The sequence below is a fragment of the Notechis scutatus genome, chromosome 1, assembly GCF_049901735.1.
Source record: "Notechis scutatus isolate UNSWTSFEM ecotype Mainland chromosome 1, rNotScu1.2, whole genome shotgun sequence".
Classification (NCBI taxonomy): domain Eukaryota; kingdom Metazoa; phylum Chordata; class Lepidosauria; order Squamata; family Elapidae; genus Notechis; species Notechis scutatus.
In genome coordinates, this window is record NC_142009.1 from 182,928,839 (window position 1) to 182,954,183 (window position 25,345).

Consider the following 25,345-nt stretch of genomic DNA (forward strand, 5'->3'; position numbering starts at 1 on the left):
CTATCTCACTTCACTAAAGCTCCCAAATGAAGAGGAGTGTTTAACTGATCCAATTGTTCTAATTTCTCTTTTGCACGGACATCCATAATTTTAAAAGGTGAAATTGCTTTCATTATTTTTGCTTAAACGCTGGGTCCCAAATATAAAGGAAGCCAATAATATCCCAGGTTCCTTGCAAAAGATGTGGTTTATTTTATCCCATTTTAAAAGGTTTGTGTGTGTGAGGGTGGAATGGGACTATCACTTGCTACTAGACCATACTTGAGCTTTTTCCTGGTCATTTGGATATGGCTTCTTTTGATTCTATATAGTATTCTGCTAGTCTGGGTGTGGTTGGAGATGACTGTGCATTGTGATTATTGGTATCAGATTCCATGGGATACCATCTTCTCTTTAGGTAGCAGGATGGCTTGTCTAGTGCCCTATCTTAAAAGGCTAAGGGAACAAATGACAGAAAAAGAACTGTTGCTGGATAAACTTTGGGTGGGAAAATTCTGATACAATATATAGCAGCTTTCCATTCCTAAAAGGAAACTGTCACTGCTGAATACTTTCATTTTCCATTAATATTAATCTCCTCTACTTTCTTCTAAAATGCGTTTCATTAAAAAAAAACCCTCCTCATTACCCTTTCAACCCTATGTCATAATTCTGCAGCTAAGCAAGACAGTCATTCTAGATAGAGGCATTTTCTTCAGAAGGCTCAGATAAGATATTGAAGCCAAACTGAAAACTCAGCTAAATTATGACAAAAAGAATGGTGCAAGCTAGTTGCTTTTTTTTTCATTCTAAATACAGCCCTTGCAACTATGAAATTCTCTCTCTCTCTCTCTTTCTCTCTCTCTCTTTCTCTCTCTCAGCAATTATAAAATAGCTTCAGCTTCTACATTTTAGAAATGCAGCTGTGCATGAAAATGTGGCTATTATGCATTATTTATAATATCCTTCCCATACTTTAAAAAGGGGACATTTGTTTTCTTTCTTTTAAGTTGTAGTTTTTGAAGATGTTCATGCTGTGAGAGCTATAGTCAGCCCTGTGGTTTGATTTTTGCTGACTAAATAGAGGTCCTCCATCTTTGCTTTCAGAGTATATAGCCAATTTGCTTTTATTGTTGTTCATCCAGTGATGTCCATGCATATTGTCTTTCAGGTTGTTGGAAAATGACATTTGGTATAAACATTGTATTTTCTCAGCAAACGACTATTATTACTTGTGATTTTATCATTTTTAAAAATTTTGTTAATAATTATTTATAATGGTTTTAGGTAATGATTGCTTTATGTTTATTATTTTGTTGGATAGTTATACACCACCTAGAATCTCTTTCCGTGAAATCAGCAGCCAAATTTGATAGATAGATAAATAAATAAATAAAACTAGTGTCTTGTTTTCCCTCATCCAATGAGGTACACTTTTCAAATTATTCCTTGTGCTACTCTATTTCTAAGTTTAGTATTTCAGACTCTTATAATAGATAAGAAATATTTTCATCTGTTTTACATTTTGCATGTTGCCATAGAACTCTAAAAGTTCTATTTCTTCTTCAACTGTAGTGGAAGCACAGACTTCAATACATTGAATATTAATTACCAGTAGTTTGTCTTGAACTTGAATTAAGATCATTCAACTTTTAGACTGCATCCACAGATTTGAAATTTTTGGGGGTTAATAAAGGATACTCCATTTGTTTTTGTTTTTTTGTTTTTCTTGTTCTCAGTAGAATTGATACTGCTCTGTCAATTTCAGTTCACTGACTCAAAGTACCAATTTTTAAATTTTGACATTTTTGCTCTGACTTTAGATTTGCCTTGGATCGTGATTATCCCTAATCCCAAAGCAGTGCCCTAGTTCCTTCACCAGTACTTTATATAGTGCATTGTCATTTCTCAGCAATAAGAACCAATTGCCTTGGACAGAAATATGAGTTTTGTGCAGGAATTCTAGAGCAGACAAATTAGACATGGACAGTTTTAGAAAAACACACCATACACTAAATATATTTTCAGAAAGGGACACACTGTACATTCTTATATAAAAACATTATCCTTCAACTCCTCAAATCCTAAGGCTGCATGAAGTTTGAGCAAAGATGAAAGAATTATGGGAATTGAAATTCAACATGTTTTAAAGGTACCAGATTGGAGAAGGTTGTCTTAAAGCATCACTATGAGCTCTGTTGGTACAAAGTAGTACTGCCATTAAAATGAAAACAAAGACCAATCAACTTCTTTATTCCAATTTGAGATATCTATCTAAAGTCCAGTCAGGGACATTTGTCAGCAGAGAAGCCTTAAGCTTGCAGAAGTTAATAAACATGCAAAAGCTGCTTAGAGCTACAGTCATTAGTGTCTCAAGAGTTTACATTCTGCTTGGAGGCCAAAAGTGTTAACAGATGGAAGGATTTAATGTGGGATATGTGGCAGCTGCCCAATTACTCTTGACTAGTCATCTTGCTTTGATTGCTGAACATGGAAGCCAAAAGGATAGGGAAGGGACTACATTCATTTCTTTTTCCAATGTATGCATTTCAGAGGTGATCATATATCATATTTTGAATTGGGTAATGGCCATACAATATTGTTAAAAGCCTTTTTAAATGTCCTAACAAATGGGGATATGTGGATCAATTTAAGTCCAGTCCATGCCACTTTGGCACACATTCAAGTGTTAGTCTATCAAATTTCTGTTAATTATTTGAAAATGCCTGCTGAAACCCACATTTTCATTTAGTCTGAATATGAATTGTATATTTGAATGTAATTAGTCTTAATGACACTAGTCAGATTAAAGTGGAAAACAAAGTAAGCCAGTAAGCCATTATATGATCTTGAACCTATACAACCATTTACAAGTGCTTCATCAAGAATTGTTCTGAATATGAAAAGAAACTGCTAAAGACCAAGATTGGTTTCAAATAAACACTTCCCTAAACATATTCATTTCTTATATATAATTTTCAAGCCAATGAATATTTCAAGGCACACATGGGAGTAGATTCCATAATTAATATATCCATCTGTGCCACAACAAATTTCATACTGTTTCACTTGAAAATAAATAAAAAGATTTATTTATTTATTTGTGATATTTGTGACCCATCCATTTTACAGAGTCCTAGTGATTTACATGCTCATCAATTTAATAAAAGCGATTTTTAAAATGTGCAACTTCATAATCTAAACTTGCATCCATATTCAGTAGTTATATACAAATTCATAAAATCTTGATCAAAATCTTTAAAGGAATAATTAGAATAATTAAATTCCTACTGGGAAGATATTACAGCAGCCCATGGAGGAAATATAAATTCTCTAGGGCAAATCAGAGCATCAGTCCATTTCGTACAATATTACCTATACTGCTTGGAAGAGACAACTCAAAATTTCACTAACCTTCTCAAGCCCTGGTTTGAAAAATGAAAGACTGAACACAAATACAGGGCATATAATATATGTGTTGTGCCAGATAGCTAGAGCACCCTCTAAATTTTCTGAGGAAAAAAAACCAAATTATATAGGTTGAGTGTATGAAAAATGTTAACTCTGTCTTATTTATTTATTTGTTTGTTTGTTTGTTTTGCTACCTACTTGCACATGGCAACTCAAGGCAGTTTACAAGGACATAAAAACAGCATATAAAAGAAAGAAAAATAATAATAAAATAATAACCCACTTTAAAGAAACCTCTGGAGCTGCCTCGCAACCATCTCCTCAACAACCTTCTCCAAAAAGGGAAGAGTGAAGACAGGTTGGAAATTATCCAACAGAGTGGAATCCAGAGATGGCTTCTTGAGAAGAAGGCAGACCACAAGCTCCTTAAAGTGCTATAACTAGTTCTTTGTTAATCATGAAATTAGGCAAAACAGACTTTCCTATTCAAATTGATATTTTGAAATTGTTCAAAAATAAAAAACAGTATTTACAGATCAAATAAGCATCATATAAATTAACCTTCGCCCTATTAATCAAACCATAGTCACACATTTTGATGTGTCATTAATTAAGTTTGGAAAACTTTGGACTTTTAGAGTTGCATTGAAGAAGCCATTTTTTCTTTTGACCTATTCTTTGTCTCTCCCAGCATTTTTACAATGAAGACTTTAAAAGGCTATCATGAAAAAGCCTATCAAATATTAGCTATACTTAGGTCATTTACATTATTTCTCATTCTTCTTAAGCATTGTTATAATCAATGGAATGACTTCCTTTCAAATAAATATCTTTAACTATTCTTTTAATTAAATACACATGGGTGACTATGGATAATGCATCTTAATCATTCAATCTTTGGACATGATCTTAAGATCTCTGTGAAGTGAAACAAAATATCTTTTATCTATTATGAACAAAGAACTTTAAAATTTAAATTATGTATATGTATGTCAACATATTCTAGATGGAATCCAAGGAAAAGTTTTGATTTTTCTTTACAGAAAATTCCACACTCCTATTTCCACTATACAATGTCTTTTCAATCCATTAAGGAAATTTACCATCCTTTTTCTGTCCTTTTATAGCTTTAAGAGTCTGTCTTCTTTGCAATTTTACTTAATGTATTATGAAGTTGTGCAGTCTAAATGATTATGTCATTAAAAAAATAGCTCCCAACTGAATAGATTGGTTAGGGAACTACCCTATATCTGCTGTTTCTTCTTAAAGCAAAAAAGTGATGCTTCAATATTGCCCCAAAGACTTTTTATTCTACATTCCTTGCCATAAAAAATAGGAACAATTCTCTGCTAATATTGCTAATAAATGGAAACCAAATTCAAATGGAATTTTAAGTTAATTGACTGCCTCACACTAAGCAGAATCCAATTTGGGTGCAAATGAAAGTCTGACATATTGGGGGGAGGGAGTGTTGGTGTGTATGCATATGCACATGCATTTGCATACACACATGTGAGTCCAACTATTACTTCTTATGAAGCACTTTCTGCCACTTATCAGATAAAGAGGAAAATTGCCTTAATGTCTTCAGAAACCACTTAAGCGTATAAAACCAATTCATGGGTTTCTTAACATCTTCTCTTAATCCAAATAGGTGAACACAATTCAGAAGTACAATACAAAAATCCTAGTGATATGTAAAATTCCCTTCTCCCAAAATATTTGATGCTTACAAATGTTCTCAAAAGCATAACCCGTAATTTTTTCCTCATTTCTGATTTGCATTTGTTAGCATTCAGATCATCTAATCTTCCTATTTTCCATCCTATTATTTCCCAGGTACCTGCTGAAGGTTAAATTTCACTGAAATTCCCATGAGGTTTTGTCATTGGACATCTTGTTATTTATTTAAAACAATTTTATATAGCAGTCCATCTTATACAAAACTCTGGGTGGCTTCCAGTCAATTATTAAAATAATATAAGTAATAAAACATAAAAAATATCAAAACTATTTAAATCATAAACATTAAAAACCAAACACTCTTGCACCCTGAAACAGGGAACTCTTACAATAATCTTATATATCAATAACTTAAATATATTTATTATTATGGTTGGTTGTATGGTTGACCAGATATTTAAACTGGATCTGGCATTTTTGTCCACCTGTCAAGTCCTTCACGATAGGGAGACATTGTTGTTTAATAATATTAAAGTTATCATCCTAGATATAAGCTTTTCCAAGTAAAGCCTTTTACAATTGACTGATGGTGATTTTGTCAGTGCTGGTGCTGTTCAAATAATGCTCCCTGATGGTTTGGGATTGCACCAAAGGGGCCTATTACCATTGGTACTATCTTTGCTTTCTTTTGCAACTGTCATTCTACTTCTATTTGCAATTTTTTTAAAAAAATATTTTGCAATTTTCTCTCATTCTTTCTCTTCTGTAGAGTCCTCGACAATCTCTTAGCTTAGTTGTTTTCTTGCTAAGGTTTCATTACTTGATAGGCAACATCTTCAGTGCTAGAAGGAAGTGGGGTTTGTGCTCTGTTTGTATATAGTGTTGGTGGGATGTTATGAGATTACGGGCCAAGCACCTTTCTGCATAGGTCACCTGACTACAATGGGTACAACAACTCAAAACACATTCAAGCTGCCTCACTCATTGGTGATGTTGAAATGTAAGTAATAATAGGGGGATGTGGCAGGAAAAGAGGTTGCTGGACCAGTTCTGTAGCATGGTGAGGTACAAATAAGGAACAGCCCTAGTTAGAAAATAACATTAATAATTATGCTAACATTGGATTATTATTTCCTTTTCTTTTAAAATACTGGTTTCATTATATTATGAGATATAAGTACATTATATTATTTAAATAGTGATATTTAACAGTTCCAAATAGAGATTAAATACTCTTAATATTGGAAAAACACAAGATTGATTGTGTTTCTAATTAAAAGCTAAAGGTGGCAAGATCTTTTATTAACTGTTTATTAGCCCTTGGATCAGAACAGCTGAAAAGTTCTAATTATATAATTAGCATTGACTAGAGTTTGGGCCAATCTTATTTCTAATGGGAAGCCATTTTAGAGAGCTAGCCCATGTCAAAAATTGGCCTTACAGATGTCCCCAAATGGGGGATAACTAGCTGTTTCTTCCAATATGAGATCAGGCTGATTCCAGTGAAGAGATGCAGTTTTGGAGGTAATCCAGTAACCTATAAATAACTTCATAGGTTAAAGCTAGGATTTTCCATTGCATTTGGAAGTAAGTAGGGAGCCAATTCAGGAGCTATAAAATAGATGTAATATAAGTTGGTGGCAAGTACCTGGGAATACTACTGTCACTGCATTTTCACCAACAAAAATTTCTGGGTGGTTTTCAAATGCACCTCCATGTAGGAACACAATGCAATAATTTATTCATATGAATAAATGAGCCACTGTACTTTGGTTCTCCTGCCCCAAGTAAGACCACAATTAGTGCAGCAACAGCAAATTTGGCAAGTTCCCCCATTCCCAAATCCAGAGGTGGGGAACTATGGCCCCTTTAAGACTTGTGGACTTCAACTTTCAGAATTCTTTCAGAATTGTTGAAATCCACAAGTCATAAAAGATCCTTAGTTCCCCATCCCTGCCCTAAGCCAAGGAAATTGATCCATGTAAGTTTTTTATTTATTTATTTATTCATTTATTTATTTATTCAACTGCTTACAATATAACAGAAATAAGAATAAACATAAGTTTAAATATAAGAAATAGGAACTAATAATTGGGGACAATAGGACAGGGACAGTAGGCATGATTGTGCGCTTATGCGTGCCCCTTACAGACCTCTTAGGAATGGGGTGAGGTTAGTTTGAGGGTAAAGGAGTGGGGGTTTGAGCAGGTGACAACAGAATCAGGTAGTGAGTTCCAGACATTGACCACTCTGTTGCTGAAATTGTATTTCCTGTTGCAAACAGAGGAATGTAGTACTCTTCTGGTAAAATACTTCTGGACTTGCTCAATTGTATTTATGTCGGATATACAGTGAGGATTCCAGACAGCAGAGCTGAATTCAGGTATTGGTCTAGCAAAGGTTTTGAATGCCCTAGTTGCAAATCAGTATTACCAGAGGAGAAGCTTCATAAAATTAGATTTACAACTCTTAAAGCCTTTTTGGCAATACTTTTGCAGTGATCTTTGGTGCTTAGGTCATTCAATATGAGAACTCCAAGGTCCTTGACAGAGTGAGGGTCATCAACAAGGTCATATCTGCCTAGCTTGTATTTGGTGTATTGATATTTTTTTTTAACCAATGTATAAGACAGAGCATTTGTTGGTCGAGATTTGGAGTTGCCAACTGTTAGACCATTCAGACACATAATCAAGATCCTTTTGAAGGATAAAAGTTGAGTCTAATGTTATTGACCTTCTGCAGAATTAGATAATCATTTTGGAAGGTTTTTTGAAACAAATTCTTTCCTAAATTAGTTAAACATTAGCAAGCAGACACGTTCTATCTTTTCCAGTAAACATTTTCTTCAAGCAGTTTCATTTTTTGGTTCTAATAAATTTGTTTATGGCCTGACAATGATTCCATCACTTCCGAACACAAATTCTTACACACATTTAGAAGAATAAAAAAAATATTTGGCATTATGATCACACCACTGACTCCTAATCAGTCTTCTAATGATCCTGGTTGCTTTTCTCTGTACTTTTTCTGCCTAGCTTGTATTTGGTATATTGATTTTTTTTTCTGCCTAGCTTGTATTTGGTGTATTGATTTTTTTTTTAACCAATGTATAAGACAGAACATTTGTTGGTCGAGATTTGGAGTTGCCAACTGTTAGACCATTCAGACACATAATCAAGGTCCTTTTGAAGGATAAAAGTTGATAGGTAAACCTTTGATGCACTTAATAGTTGTAAGAAGGGAAAAGATACATTAGTGGAAGCATACAAGGTTATTCAGGAACTACTACATACCTGCAAATTCAAGCAAAATGTTGGAATGAATGTGCCCATTTGAGGCTGGAAAAAATACATCTGTATAATCATAGCCATGAAAATTCTATTTAATATTGTAAAAGAAAAAGGTGTAAGTATGTATTTGATTGCTCTCACAATTCTTTATTACAGGCTAATGGTTGTCTTTATTTCTATGACATTTGTTAGATAATATTTACCAAACATGAGTCTAATGTTATTGACCTTCTGCAGAATTAGATAATCATTTTGGAAGGTTTTTTGAAACAAATTCTTTCCTAAATTAGTTAAACATTAGCAAGCAGGCACATTCTATCTTTTCCAATAAATATTTTCTTCAAGCAGTTTCATTTTTTGGTTCTAATAAATTTGTTTATGGCCTGACAATGATTCCATCACTTCCGAACACAAATTCTTACACACATTTAGAAGAATAAAAACATTATTTGGCATTATGATCACACCATAGACTCTAAAGGAATACAAAATTAAATTTAGAGATAAAATAGCATTAGGATAAAGAGATGCAAATTGTTTTATTATGCATTTAATCAGTTATTTGAAGCTACAAATCAGTTCCCATGAAACTGCAATAATATTATACAATGTAAGAAGTAATATGCACATACTATGGAAAAACAAAGTTGAAATATGAAAATAGTATGTTAATAAAAGAAAACATTCTATTACATCTCCACAAGTATAATCTATTCTGTCTTTTCCTCATGTCAATATGCACAAATGATTCTTTGCATGCAATAATATATCAAATCAAGTTTTTTTTTCCATACAATGAAATAATTTCTCTAGAATTAACCCAGAGAATAGACAAATCTGTTTTGCTTTCTTGTAATATTTGTTTTTCTGTGTTTTATTATACCCCTACATCACTTTGGGATTATTATTTTTTTAAGTTTGTGTCATACATACAGAGATTCTAATGCATTTGCTTGGTTTTGTATGTGATATGTCCTAATGTATGCATTTGACCTGTAGTGCAAAATTTACAAATATGAAAACTGAAGGATAATTTTATTATTGCCTGGATCTTCCTTCAATAACTATTCAAATGAATGATCCACCCTCTTGATTAGGATTAATGACATTTCTGAAGGCTTCTTGGGTTGTACAGTTCTCCTATAAGATGCAGTACAAACAAAACTAAGTCTTCTAGGAAGCAATCCATATGATGTGAGTCAGAGGGATTCCTTACTGTGATGCTCAAACCAGCCTAAAGCTCCCTTAGTTAAATACTCAGGTTGCACAGCCCAGAAACATTTTGGCCACTTCTGGGGGAAGCTTAGGAGGAAGCTTCTTCTATAGTACTTGTTTGAAGAAGGTTGAGGACGGCTTGAACTGAAAATCAGATTATCTTTTCACTTCAGCAAAGCACGGCACCTCCATGGAATGAATGCCGTGGATCTGATATTGCTTCACTCAGGCCTAGTATTTATCTGAATGGAAGATGATGCTGATTTTAAGATGAATCTCCCCAAAATGAGGACCAATTAGAGAAAAACAGGGAAAAAAAGCCTTTGTTGCCACAAGTGAATCACTGTAGTTGATAAATTAGTAACACAGTTGTTAAATGAATCTGACTTCCCCACTGATTTTGCTTGTCAGAATGTTACAAAAAGCGATCACGTGACCTTGGGTCATAAGTATGAACTAGTTGCCAAGCATCTGAGTTTTAATAACATGATCATGGGGCTGCTACAAAGGTTGTAAGTGAGAAAAATGGTCATTCTTTTCAGTGCCATTATAACTTTGAACAGTCACTAAATGAACCACTGTAAGTTTAGAACTACATGTATGTCCTTCACTCCTTTTAATTGGTCAAGGAAAAATGAGAAAGAGGGGGAGAAGTCCTGTTTAGATGTTAGAAAAACAGTTACATTCAGTAGACAAAGATTCCTGCTCACCAGCTAATCTCCAGGCTTTGCAGCAGCAATGGTAAGAACTAGATGGACTAGATGACCTACAAGGTCCCTTCCAATTCTGATTATCTGTTATCTGTTACCTGTGCTGAAATCAGCAGATGACCATTAGATGATCATCAGGTCAGCAAATATACTAGATGTCCCAGTTTTTGCAACCCAGAACTGTTAGACTTGGATAATACCTTAACAGATAACAGATAATCAGAGTTGGAAGGGACCTTGAAGGTCATCTAGTCCAACCCCCTGCCCAAGCGGGAGACTCTACACCATTTCTGACAAATGGCAGTCCAATCTCTTCTTGAAAGTCTCAAGTGATGACGCTCCCACAATTTCTGAGGGCAAGCTGTTCCACTGATTGATTGTTCTCACTGTCAGAAAGTTTCTCCTTATTTCCAGGTTAAATCTCTCCTTGTTCAGTTATTATTGCTTGTCTGGCCTACAGGCACTTTAGAAAATAGTTTGACCCCTTCCTCTCTGCGGCAGCCCCTCAAATATTGGAAGATTGCTATCATGTCTCCCCTGGTCCTTCTCTTCACTAGACTAGCCAAGCCCAGTTCCTGTAACCGTTCTTTGTATGTTTTAGTCTCCAGTCCCCTAATCAGCCTGGTTGCTCTTATCTGTACTTCTTCTTTGCAAAACAAGCCATTTACCACAATTAGTAATATAGGAGCTGCTGTAACATGTGATCCATCTTCCAGCAAAGGTCTGCAAACTTGACAACTTTAAGACTTCTGGACTTCAACTCAAAGAATTCTCCAGCCAGCATGGCTGACTGAGGAATTCTGGGAGGTGAAATCCACAAGCCTTAAAATTGCCAAGTTTGGAGACTCCTGACCTATAGTATATCAGCAGCTTCAGATGAGGACAGGCCATAGTCTGATTTAAAAAAATGACAACTGAGTGATAAAAGGCTCACTTTTAGCTGGTTTTAGCAGAATGGGAGACATATTCCTCTTCTCATTTTCGTATTCATTTTAGGCACTGATTTCTTACCTCACCAATTTTCAGTCCCCAAATTTAGGAAAGTTACTGGGTTTGTTCTAGAGGGGGGGGGAGTTTAATTTATATTAGAATGAATCCAGCAACATTGGTGATGTGTGGCAACTTACATTACAAATCCACAAGTGTGTGTGTGTGTGTGTGTGTGTGTGTGTGTGAGAGAGAGAGAGAGAGAGAGAGAGAGAGAGAGAGAGAGAAATAAGCATATGTCTCTTTTAGTGTTACAATAAATAAGAAAACATGCACACACACACATGGCCCAGACATTTTAAATGTGAATTGAAACCTTTCCTATCTCCATTCTGCAGACGGGGGTTGGTGACAGGGAGATTCAGAATAGCTGGAATTACACTTGTTTCTATTGTGTTCAACTTGCATAGAATCCCATGGAAGTAAAATATCAAACTTCACTCCCGCCCAAATTTTGATGGAGTTTTGTTTAGTCCCATCCATTTCATAGAGTTTTCAGAATTACTAGAGCTTTGCAGACAAAATGCAGCATCTTTGCAGAATCTCTTACTTAGAAATAATTAAGCATGAAAAATCCATGAAAAAGCATGAGAAATCAGTTCCATATAGGCAATCATAAATCCCTTCACTTTTTAGACTAGCATGGTGTGCAAAACATAAAAGCTGCACAAAAATTGCAATCATTTTGCTATTAACATTTTAAAGCTTTTCAGTAGATTTCCAAAGGCAATTAAAAGAAATCTGGGAAGGTGCATGAAATATTTAATTCAATCAATCAAACAATAATGTTATGTCATTAACCATTTTTTAAAGGTGACTTAATCATGAGTATTTCTCTCTCAATAAATATTGATATCTATTGAAGATATAGATTTTCTATAGCTTTATACTAGCTGCCACACCTTCTGACTGCACAATATATAAATCAGGGGTATTAAGGCCGAGGTGCTTAGATTTAGCCCACGAGGTCACCCTGGAAACAATGAAGGACCGGCCTGCAATGCCTCTGCCAGAAAAAGCAGAGCTCAGGAGGGCCTCCCGAGCTCCATTTTTGCTGGCAGAGGGTTGTAAGAGGCAGTTGTACCTGAAAATGGAGCTTGGGAGCCTGTTTTCACTGCCAAAGCACTCAGGCCCCCACAGGTGGCCCCGACACGAGTGATGTCGAATTGGCCACACCCACCTTGGCCACACCCACCTTGGCCACACCCACCCCAGCCTTCCAGGTCAAACACAACCCTGATGCAGCCCTCAGTGAAATCGAGTTTGACAACCCTGATATAGATAGACTTTGTTATATCTACCAATGCACTGGATTCCATCATCCTATATATTAGAGGTGGGGAACGATAGCCCCATTTCTGATTTGTGGAATTCTCAGATCTCCTAAGCACCCCTGCTATATATGAAGAATTGGAAGTATAAAATGCTGGTCCTATGGGTAGCTTCACCCCTAATCCCCCCATTTTACTCACAGAGGGAATTTGAATATTTTATCTCATGTTATGTTTAGAAACATCAAAGCCTATAATGCAAGGTCTTAAAGAGGGTAAACAGTTTATAAAGTGATGATTGACACCAAACAACAGCAGAAAATCCTGGTCCCGCTGACTTTACATAATTGTCCCACCAAGGATACCTGAAAAATGTGATGCCACTTATCAAAATTTTGCCTGTTCCTGAAAAATATGTAAGAGCTTTGTACCACATCCCATGCTTATCTGCACATGAAAGCCATATGTATAATTTCACCATGTATTTCATCAAAGATTTTTTTAAAATGCACATGTAAAAGTTATCCATGCTTAGAGAGCTATGCTTTATACATTTTTTAACTTTAAAGAACAATTGTGACTAGAAAATGTGCCTTGTGGCACATTGTAGATAAGACTGAAAAGAACTCCATGATATAGTCATTCTTCATGGTATATTTGGATAAGAGCCATGGTGGTGCAGTGGTTAGATATATTGCAGGCTAATTCTGCTGACTGCCAGCAGTTTGAGTCCACCAGGCTCAAGGTTGACTTGACCTTCCATCCTTCTTAGATAGGTAAAATGAGGACCCAGATTGAGTCAGATATGCTGACTCTGTAAACAGCTTAGAGAGGGCTGAAAATAACTGTGAAGCAGTATATAAGTCTAAGTACCATTGCTAAATTCATAGAAATTATGTAGATATGCTGAAATATTTTATAGAAAAAAATATGCCAACTATATAAAAAGCCATCCAGATTTTTCCTATTAAATATATCAGTAAGACTGTCAAATAGCAGGGGGGGAAGAGGACATGGCCACTCCCATTCATACGTGGTGGAGGGAAATTGTTTTATCCATAATTGTTGAGAATACTACAGACCTACCATGATCTAAAATACATTTTGCATAATTTTCAGCATTTGTGTAAAGCATTTGTGTTCTTCAGCAGTTTTCTGAAGAACATTACAAAAAAGAAATGAACATATAATAAGCTATTATCCAACATGTAATGAACATTGATGATGCTCAGTGAGTTTGAATATAGATGAGTGGAACTATCAGTAAAATTATGTTGTGGTTGTCAGTTTCTATTTATCTCAGTTTGTCATTTTTCCTGTCTTAAGTGTAATTCAGCACATTTCAACAACATTTTTTTTTCAAAAGTTGCAACATTTATAGAGTTTTGTCTACATTTTTAAAAATATATTCATTTTTATTTGCAATTTTGTCTGCTACATATTTTTTCTCAATGTGGAACATTTCTACATACCACATACATTAATACATAGACTTTTTCTTGTACAATTTCCTTCAGTATAAAAAACACTATAAAATAATATTTCTGTCAATATTTTTTACTGAAATACTGCATCAAAATAATTCTGAATGTTAAAAATGAATTGACTTGTGACCATGTAGTAGCATTAAGCTAAAATGTAAACCAGTAAGACTATTTCCATATCACCAGATAATTTGCCACAGTTTTTATTCTCTGCTTTTCAAACTTTGGAACAGAATGTTTTTGATAGGAAAAAATATATACACTATGGAATGAGCATGGTAACCGAAACTTCTTTTATTTCTATCTGGAGTTAGTTCCTTCCACACACACACACACATACACACATATATATATATATGGGTGCCTTTTTGTGTACCTGTACAACAAACGTTTTAAACTATTTGAATGTTAATAATTAGTTGTTCTACTTCTTTATGAATGACTGAGAATGTCAATATACATTTGAACATATCTTTTTGATATAGGAAGGTCAGATATATAATGAAACCAGCAGTACAAATGTCATTGTATGTATTCCACATCTCAGTTAAATTATTCTTTAGATACATTTTTAGCCATGATCGCAAATAATTAACAAACTTGGAACAACTTGTCTCCAGAAGTTGTGGGTGCTCTAATACTCAAGGTTTTTAAGAAGACATTGGACAACCATTAGTCTGAAATGGTCTAGGGTCTCCTGCGTGAGCAGGGGTTGGAGTAGAAGAACTCCAAGGTCCCTTCAACTCTGTTATTCTGTTATATTATACTCTGTTATAATATGTGAGGTGGAGTATTTAATCTTTGTAATCAGGCTATATTATCAGCACTGTAGACTGTTTTGAAAAATCTATCAGAAACTGATGGGTTTTTTTTATAGTCAGCAAAGGGCACACTGGTCATATCTGTCATGTCTTTTATTAAACTTTATTTTTTTCCATTATGAACATGTGCTGGCATTTCATTTTCTTTAAAAAAATGCATCAGCCATGTACACATTAAGAGTGCCATTGCATAAAAATAATATCCTTTCGTGACTTGTAAAATTGAGGAGAAGAAAGGAGGGATGAACAAACTGAAGTCATTCTAAAGTGATGTTTGATTAAATACATATGTGGGCAATCATTTACATTTACCAATCCAGCTGATGGGAAGGAAGGAAGATTAGTTTATCATTATAGTTGGACTGAATGTCAGATTCTTGCTTTTACCATATAAAGCCCTGGTTTTCAAATTGAGTTTAAAAATACTATTACCGTAAAGCAAAGGACCTTCAGAGTAACTAAAATTAGCTGCTCTGAATGGCATTCAGCAATTTGAGTTATTGGCAAATGTAGCTAAATCAATCAATAAAACAAACAAACACTGTTTTCATATGTCAATCTACAGTATCACTCAGAATCCTTGGACTAGGTTCAGGACTCAAATTTGCTAAAATCCATTCTGAATAGGCTTTCCATAGATCAGGATAGTTTAACCTTTGCAACTATAATCAGTTTCTATGCAAATAGAAACAAACCAATTGGAATGTGTTCCTCCACATAAATATACGTGCCTATATTATTTAATACTTTACTAGTGATAGCAATCACACCTTTCAAATATTTGTACTATCTATTCATTATTTTACATTTCCTAGAAAATAGTATCTTGGCTACTACCTCATAGTATTGCATTCTGCAAAATTTGAAATGCATGATCTTCCATAATGATAGAAATCAGGTGAATGCAAAAACTGCACTATGAGCATACCTTGCAATGGAGCAGTTCCAGAGGTGTATCTCCATTCTTGGATAGCACAGGTAATCCTCAACTTACAACAGTTCATTTAGTGTGTCAGCTTTGGAAGCCATATTAGCACCAGAAGCTTCCACACTGCAACATTCCTGTACCTGGGAAATTGGAAGGGGGGATTTTGTAAAGTGTATGTAGTTAGACATAATAGCATTCTTCCTTGCAGTCAAGGTCATGTCTTCCTGCACCTGGATGAGGAGTGGTTATAGGATGTCTCAAGTTGGGATGGATGGTGACGGGACCATGTGATGGACTGTTGGGTGCAGGGGATGGATTTGTGTTTTGAATTACTATGGGAAAACCTGGATTCGGGTTTTCCCAGATTTGCCAGTATGATTACTCTAATAAAATGAACTTTGAGAAAATGCCTGCCTCAGAGTTTTGGTGTTGGAGTTTGGTTTTTCTGGAATGCTGACATAGTGGCTATTACAACGGGCCTGAAAAAAGTGACATGACCATTTTTCACACTTATGACCATTGCAAAATAGCCATGGTCACGTGGTCAAGGTTAGGGTGCTTAGCAACTGACTCATATAAATGACAGTTGCAGTGTTCTGTGGTCATGTGATCACCTTTATTACAGGCAAAGTCAATGGGGAAGCCAGATTCATTTAACAACTGTGTTACTAATTTAAGAAGTGCAACGGTTCACTTAACAACTATGGCACAAAAAGTTGTAAAATGGGGCAAAACTCACTTAGCACTTACTTTCACTTAGCAACAAAAATTTTGGGCTCAATTGTGGTTGTAAGTCAAGGATTGCCTGTCTTGTATTTGTGAAAGAATGTGAAGTAACATGAAAGTTCTACCTGTGATACTTCATCTAGCACTATGCCATCCCACATACGTGGAACAATATTCTATGCTGCTATGATCAAGGAATGTACGATTCATGCCAGCGTGAATATGCCTAATAAAGGTGAAATGGGAATATAAGCAATTGTTCTTCTTCAACTAAAGAATATGTGAACATAATGGTATCCAATGGGTTGGAAAACATTGCTAAATATTGTAGAACTTTAAGGTAAATATATAGTAACCCAACAGCAGAATAGGCAGTATGGATTTCTGAAATGCTCAGGATTAACTAAATACATTATGAGGATGTGATTATATGTATAAATTATACAAATCTGCAATAATTTACAGTATATAAGATGGAAATACCATGTTTCAAGTTTAAAATTCTCTATTACAATATTGAGAATATGGAGATGAGTAGAAAACATGAGATCCTACCATAGAGGAACCTTTCATTACTACAATGAGGTTAACAATTCATTATAAGAAACTAGTCCTTATAAAATATGTCTACAGCCATTTGAATGTTTTTTTAAAAAATTATTTTGGTTTGTCAACTGCTTACAAGATAATAGGTATAAGTAAAAACATAGTTATGAATACATGGATAAATACAAGAAAAATAAAAGAAACAATAGGACAGGGATGGTAGGCACGTTGGTGCACTTATGCATGCCCCCTACAGACCTCTAAGGAAAGGGGTGAAGTCAATATAGAAAGTCTACTAGTAGAGTCTAAGGTTAAAGTTTTTGGGGTTGGGGGAAGAAACCACAGAGTCAGATAGATTCCAGACATTGATCACTCTGTTGCTGAAGTCGTATTTTCTGTAATCAAGTTTGGTGCGATTAACCTTGAGTTTGTATCTATTGTTTGCTCTTGTATTGTTATGGTTGAAGCTGAAGTATTCATTGACAGATAGGACATTGCAATGTATGATTTTATATACTATACTTAGATCGAGCCGAAGGTGGCATAGTTCTAGATTTTCTAGGTCTAGAATTTCAAGTCTGGTGGCATAAGGTATTCTGCAACGAGTAGAAGAGTGGAGAACTCTCCTTGTGAAATATTTCTGGACTTTCTCAACTATGTTAATATCAGATACATAATGTGGGTTCCAGACTGATGAGCAAATGTTTTGTATGCTCTAGTTAGTAGTGTAATATTACCAGAGAAAAAGTTATGTAAGATTAGGTTAACAACTCTTAATGCCTTTTTGGCTATGTAGTTACAGTGGGCTCTAGCACTTAGATCATTAGAGATGAGTACTCCAAGATCCTTGACAGAGTTTGGATCATCAACAAGGTCTTGACCATTCAGCCTGTATTTTATTTTCTGATTTTTTTTGCCAATATGTAGGACAGAGCATTATTTGTTGAGATTTGAAGTTGCCATTTGTTTGACCATTCTGACATAGTTGAGGTCTTTTTGAAGGGTAGCAGTATTATCTGTGGTGTTGAATAGCTTTACATCATCAGCGAAGAGAACGCAGTTGCTCTTAATATGATCACAGAGGTCATTTATGTAGAATATGAAGAGAGTTGGTCCTAGAACACTGCCTTGGGGGACACCACTGTTGACAGGTAAAGAATTTGATAGGACGCTCCCAATTTTGACCATTTGTTGTCTGGAATGCTTCTATCCAGTTATGCAGGTGTCCAGAGATACCATAAGATTTTAATTTTAGGAGTAGTTTGTCATGTACCACTGAATCAAAGGCTTTACAGAAGTCTATGCAGATTGCGTCTATTGCTTTGCCCTGATCGAGTTGTGTAGTCCATATGTTTTTGCAGTGTAAGAGTTGCAGATTACATGATAGCTTTTTTCCTGAAACCAAATTGTTTATTAGAGAGTAGGTTGTTCGTCTCTAAGTGGAGGATAATGGATTGGTTAATAATTGATTCCATGACTTTACAGGTGATGCAGCATAAAGAGATTGGTCTGTAATTTTCAACTAGGCTGGGGTTTCCATTTTTGAAGATGGGGATGACCGTGTCTTGTGACCATAGTTTTGGCAAGGAGCTGGTCCTGAAGGATTTTTCAAAGATTATGCTTACAGGTTCTGCTATGGCAGTGAATAGCTTTTTTAAGAAGTAGGCACATATTCCATCTGGTCCAATAGATAGATATCATTTTAGATTGCGTAGTGCTTTTACAACATTGTCTTCTGTAAAATTGATATGTATTAGATCATTGTAGTTTTCTGTGGTTCGGCTAGGAATTACTGGGCACGATCCATTGCTGTTTACAAATACTGAGCCCAAGATGATGAATGTTGGTAATTAATAAATGTTAATTGATAAGTTAGAGAACAAATCAAAAGTAAGGATACTTATTACTAAAAATCAATCAACTTATTACTAAGAATCAATCAAATCAATAAATAGACTAGATAATCAATGATACAGTATTAAATCTCTATCAGTTCAATGAATCAGTAAATTAGTGGTCATTTAACAATTAATTATTATACTACTATATGATAAATCAATTGTTATAGAGAAAGCATTATCTATAAATATTTGGTCTTGAGGTACTGAAATAGTGGAGGTAGTAATGTATTGGAGGTTTGTTGTGTAAAGTACCTTTGTTTTTCCTTAAAGCCACATTTGTTGGTTTTGTTTTGCTTTGTTTTTGTTTTAAAGAGGAAGCGTTGCTGTTTGATAGATTTGAATGGAGAAGATTTGAATGAGCTCACCAGTCATCTACTTTGGAGTTTGGAAAGGATGAGATTTGGGTGGGGGTTTAGTGGAGGTTGTCCAATCAGCTGAGTGGGAATTTAAGTTCAGGCTGACTAATCAGCTGGGTTGTTTAAATGGAGCTGGGTGATTTTTATGGAGACTATCAATTCTCCCTGAGTCTCCTTTGTTCTCCCCAATTGGTGGCCGTTTAGAATTATTTTTGATGATTTGATTTAAATGGAGACTGTAGACATCATTCCAATTCTTCCATAATTAGAATTCACAGTCAATCTCAGTTTCAAAAGGCAGTTTTCCTGAATAATAACCTTCTTCACACCTCTTCTTCTCGTCTCGTCCCACCCCGCTTTTTTCTCCTTTCATCACAATTTTCTCAAGCTGCCATTTAACTTCCAGAGTTAGAGGGTAAAAACATAAATTAAGCCACTGCTGCTTAATCTCCACACTTACCCCTTCCGCTCTGAAGGCTTCGCTTTTTAAGTTGTTTCTGACTTGGGTCCACAGTAAATCTTCGAGCCATTTACCTGCTCCTTCCTCCCACTGAAAAATGTACCACCACACGCCTCCTTTGCATTCAAGGTGAGAACCCAGCCAAACAGAGCCTGGGTGAGCGACAAAACAACCACACCCACCTCTGAAGGTGTCCCTGCTTTAATTAAACACAAGTTGCAATGGGAGATAAGCCCGTCTTCATTATTCTGGGAAGGTTGAGCAAGAAGTGATGAAATGGAAAATGTATTATATAAAATATTTATCGTGAATGTATATACATTTCATGAGAAAACCAAGTACTAATATAATTACTACTACACTATCAGGTATAGAGGAGTACTCACTGTATTGCATTCATATATCTTCCTTTTCCAAAGTGAATATGCCATTATTCATGTCATTATTCAGATCACAGAGCCATGTCAGTTGACATTTGCATATCAGAAGTTTTCAGAAATCTCTATGTGATCTGATTTCACAAAACACGTATAATTGTTCTCCTTTATAGGCTCTTGCTACTTTTTGATATTTGTATATTGAGATGAGGGAGAAGAGTCAGGGATCTTTTGCAGACATAAAGCTTTCTCCTTCTCTCCTCATCTTTCTCTCCTTCTTCCCCCCACCATCCCCTTGCCTGACAAGTGCTGAGCAATTAAATCAGATTGCTATCTTTGGAATATTTAAACTTCATTACTTGATGGCATAATGATTTTAATAACTACTTTCATTATAACATGTTGACAAGTTGACATCTGAGGTTTATGTCCTGCAATTTATTTTCCTTTCTTTTCTTTCTGTTTTTTTTTTTTTTTTTAGCATTCTATTGTTATGCTGGAGGAATGATAATGCGGTGCGGAATATTTAAAAAAGTAATGCCTTATACCTCCATCATATATACATGCAAACTTACTCTGTATTTTCCTCCCTTTCACTTGACAATCAAAAGATGTATGAGGAACGTAAGCTGTATCTTGGCAGTAATATTGTGTATGTTGTCTCCCCCCACCCCTCAAATGCCCACTGTTTTATGATAGATTTGATTCCATGGGGCTATATACATGGAAGCTTCAGTGAAATGAGCACCCAGCACCAGAAGGTTTCCTACTAGAATCTTTAAAATATGCTAACTCAAATGCAAGTGTAACAATTTTCATGTAGAGAAGGTAAAACAAGTGAGACTAAAAGCTTTGAGATAAGGTTGGCATACTTGCATGAAAACCTTTAGCAAAAAAGCAAGCAAGCTTCTTCAACCTAAAGAATGCCTCTCTAGGTGGTCTCTACTAAGTCTGAACAATATGTATGGGCTAATAGTGATAACTGTTCTGAGGTACAACAATAAAAGAAATTTGAATATGTTGAACTCCTTGACAGTCAATTAAATAGCAATAGTAATAGCACTTAGACTTATATACTGCTTTACAGCCCTCTCTAAGCAATTTACAGAGTCAGCATATTGACCCCAACAATCTGGGTCTTCATTTTACCCACCTTGGAAGGATGGAAGGCTGAGTCAACCTTGAGCCTGGGGGATTTGAACTGCCAAATTGCAGGCAGCTGGCAGGCAGCACAGGTAGCCTGCAGTACTGCACTCTAACCACTGAGCCACCATGGCTCATTAAAATAAATAAAAGAGAGATTCACAGAATGACAACATGGTGGTAGAGGAAAGGAAAGCATTTGTTAACATTTGCAAGGAATATTAAATGTTACCAAAATCCAAGTTATGAATGAAATCTCAGTCAGTAAAGCTGCATTTCATCTGAATAAGTAATCTAGCTACAGCACTTTGAAGTAATTGCGCTCCATTTACACTGACCTATTTCAGTTCAATAGCAAGACTTGTAATTAAGACTGTATCATTGATCAGTGTCTGTAAATGGTTTCAAACATATCAAGCTCGGCTCTGCAAACAGCTTAGTGTTAAAAATCAATGAGATTGCTCCTATGAATTGTATTCCTTAAGAGTTAGAATGTTTGAAAGATCAGGTTTGCAGTTAAGATCCAAGCTAACAGGTGAGTACATGATTTTCTTTACAACATAACAAATTGGAGCTCATTATTATTGCAAATTGTCATTATACTAATATGCACAATTTGTGCTACACAAGGAAAGAAACACTGCTAGTTTCAAAATACTGAAGGAAAATGTTGCTTCAGCCACTGTGTAGTCAACCAGATCATTAAGATCAACGTCATAGTTCTGGCAGTCAGTTAAGTGGGCACTAGTTTGCCCTCTTCTCAAGAAGCCATAACTAGACTCAACCATGCTGGACAATTTCCAACCAGTATCTAAGCTTTCCTTTTGAGAAAATTGTTGAGAAAGAAGGCAGGACAGCACCAGGAAGAGCCTTTTCTGCTGTGGTGCCCATCTTTGGGACATAATTTCCCCAGAATTTATATTAGAACTTACCCTTCTGGCATGTAGGAAGAGTCTGAAGACTTAGTTGTGCCACTATGCCTGGGAGTCCAGGAGCGGTAAGCCTAGGCAACTGCTATATTTTAGGGATACATGATTTGTATTCAGTAGAAGACTTATTTTAGTAAAGTAGATTATATTTTAGTAAATTTCTCATCATGGTTTTATGATAGTTGTATGATGATTATTTTTTACTGGGTATAACAAAGAAAAAAAACCTGAAGGACAAAATAAGTAGACACAAAGAGATTAGGACAAAAATATACAGGTGAAGAATGCAAGCCTCTTCCTGTAAAAGAACAAGAATGTGTATGGTGAGAAGATTGCAGGGGAGGCTAATGGCTATAAGATCTAACAGTTGCTGCAGGTATCCAGAAATTTTCGTCTTCCATCCTTTGACATTACCACCCTTTTATCTGGCAACAATGCATTTGATCTTTAACTTCAAGCAGCAAAATGAAATGAAACAGTTTCAGGAAAGCACACGAGAGATGTATGATAAATTGAAAAAATGGGCTAGCGGGTGGCTCAGATTTAAGAATGAAGAGAACTCTCCATAAACGGTCACAGCACCAGTCAAAGCCACTAACAGACACAGACACCAAGCGGCTTCTTGTCATGTGAAATACAATTTACAGATGCTTGTTAACTTGGGCTCTAGGAATACCATAAACAAATTAATGTGGTGGTTTATTGAAATCTTTTTCAGTGAAATTTTCCCAAGTTTTTAATCTACATTATTTTCCAACCTAGTGATACGAAGCAGATTCTTATTGAAATTTTTGACTCAATTGGGGGAGGGGGGAGAGCAGGGAGGGAAACAATAAATGCCACCTTGTGTTTGTATTATTACCTGAAGAATAATTTTCCAATTTTAGACCTGAATCAGTTCAATGCTTTCATTCTAACACGAAGGTGAAGCAACAAATAGAAAAATACATTTATTGCAATTAGACAGAGCATCTTATTTCCCTGTGGATAAATAGAAAGTTTTTATGATCATTTGCTTCACAATCTCAAAATACTACCGCTCGGATTAAAAGAGTTGGAAGGAATTAGCCACTAGAGGGAGAGATCATTGCAAATATTTGCTTAGTTCTGCTAACTTCCAGATGGTGGCAGTGGTGCATATGTAGAATCCAGAAACTAATGCAACAGTGGAGAATTTTAATGATTCCCCCATAGTTGCTTGGGACAGATTAAGCAAGGTTTCAAATGCAACACTAGGTTTCTCACACCAATAACTAAAATCAAGAGAAGGATTCACTCTTAATTACAAAAGTTGATTGGGAGATTGGGAGAGAGATATTTGAAGCTGGTGGGCTGAAAAGACTTAATAACAAGAAGCTGCTGTTTACAAAATTATGTTGTCTTTAGCTTCCAGATGTCTTTTGTTTATAGCTGCTGTTCAATACTAAAGTAATTTTAGTTGCTATACAACAAGTTAATAAGAAAGAAAAAAAAACAGACTTTGTTACTCTGTTGCTGTTTGCTCACCAAAAATAGTGGAGACAACTAAATTTGATTGAAAATTGATAAATGAAATTAAAGATATCTAGCCATTTAATAATTACCAACTTTTGTCATATTAAGATTACAATTAGGTAACAATGTTGGGAGGTTATTTGGTGAACTTTGGGGGGGAGGGTCTGCATCATCCTTAGAACATTAGGTTGTATCTTATTTCACTAACTGATTTTGTTGAATATAATGCAATCTTTGAACCCTGCCATTCTGTACCTGGCTGATCATTTGCCTAAAGCCATACCTGTCAAACTCATGGTCCATGGGCTGGATGCATCATGTGCTGGCCACGCCCACACCTGGTTTAGCGAAGGGGAAAAAAGTCTCAATACATCACGTGATGCCAATGTGACAATGTGAGTTTGACACCCCTGGCCTAAGCAAAAACACACACATTTTAGTTCAATCCTTATTTTGGCAATTAAATCACAATTTGCTGTAGCTGTCATCCAACTGGCTGTGGTTGTTTATTTTTGTGTATATCAAAGGCTGCAGGGTGGCAATTGTGGTGCTACAACTAAAGCTCTGCCCCCTTTTTATTTTCACACAACATCACCGCATGCACTGCATACATCACCTGTCACTGCCGCGTCTGCCTTTTTATAAATTTTGATCACTATAGGTACCATAGCAGCTTGTCTTGCACCCTGAGTTTAAGAAAATCCAAACTTTCACTAATAAAGGAAACCTGGAAATATCAAAAATCAACAAAATGGGGTGAAATATGCAAATATAATACAGCTCTGCTTGGTTTCAGAGAAATGGAAGAGACAGAAATAAAATCTTTTAGTTTTTTGTCAAATGTTATTATCTTTGTAGGAATGGTCACCCGTTTTGGGAAATAGAACTTGCCAGATATCTAGCTGACTCATGAGGAGGCCCAACATAGATAGTATTTATGTCAAAATGAAAGCTTCTCTGGTACACATGGCAGGAAAGGCACGAAGCCAAAATCTTATTTTACCATGGCTGTCCCTCATTTGAATTGTTCCTATTATCTTTTATTAGCCTTTATTTTAATGAGTACTTGGCACCCACCACTTGAAATTGCATCTAATTTAGCATCTAGATTCTGATCTCATTCCTAGATTGGTGTTTGTTCAGCATTTCCTTTGGCAACTGCTTTTTAAATCTACAAGGATATGATTTGTTGATGGTTGGCAAAGTGCTTTATTTTGAATACTTCTGGGGAATTTCTGAAATTATGAAATATTGATATTTCCTTTCATAAGATCATCCTGTTGTTTTATTGCAATCCATGAGGTGAAAAGAAACAAAGGGAACCCATATCTGAACTGACTATCAGATAATGTCATCTTGGTAGCACACTTTCATTTCACCCACAGCTAAGGGAAATGCTAACAACATTCAACTTTGAAATCTTAAAAAAAAATATCCCTGAGTTGTCTCAAAGGCTGGGGAATTCATTTAAAAACAAACATATAAAAAGCTGACTCAGTTTGACAAATGTCTCATTACTCACCACAAACAATTCTAGTTTTTTCTTGTCCTGATTTTTAAATCTGTTTTTTAAGTTGTTAAATAAACTACGTATTAAATAGATCCCAGATTTTGAATTACATTTCTTTCTCTAG

General features: G+C 35.5%; 1 protein-coding gene across 1 annotated transcript in view; it reads right to left on the minus strand.

Moving 5' to 3' along the window:
• Positions 1-25,345, minus strand: part of ZNF804A (zinc finger protein 804A) — a 252,906-nt gene that overhangs the window by 77,305 nt on the left and 150,256 nt on the right. The gene's annotated exons all lie outside the window — the stretch shown is intronic.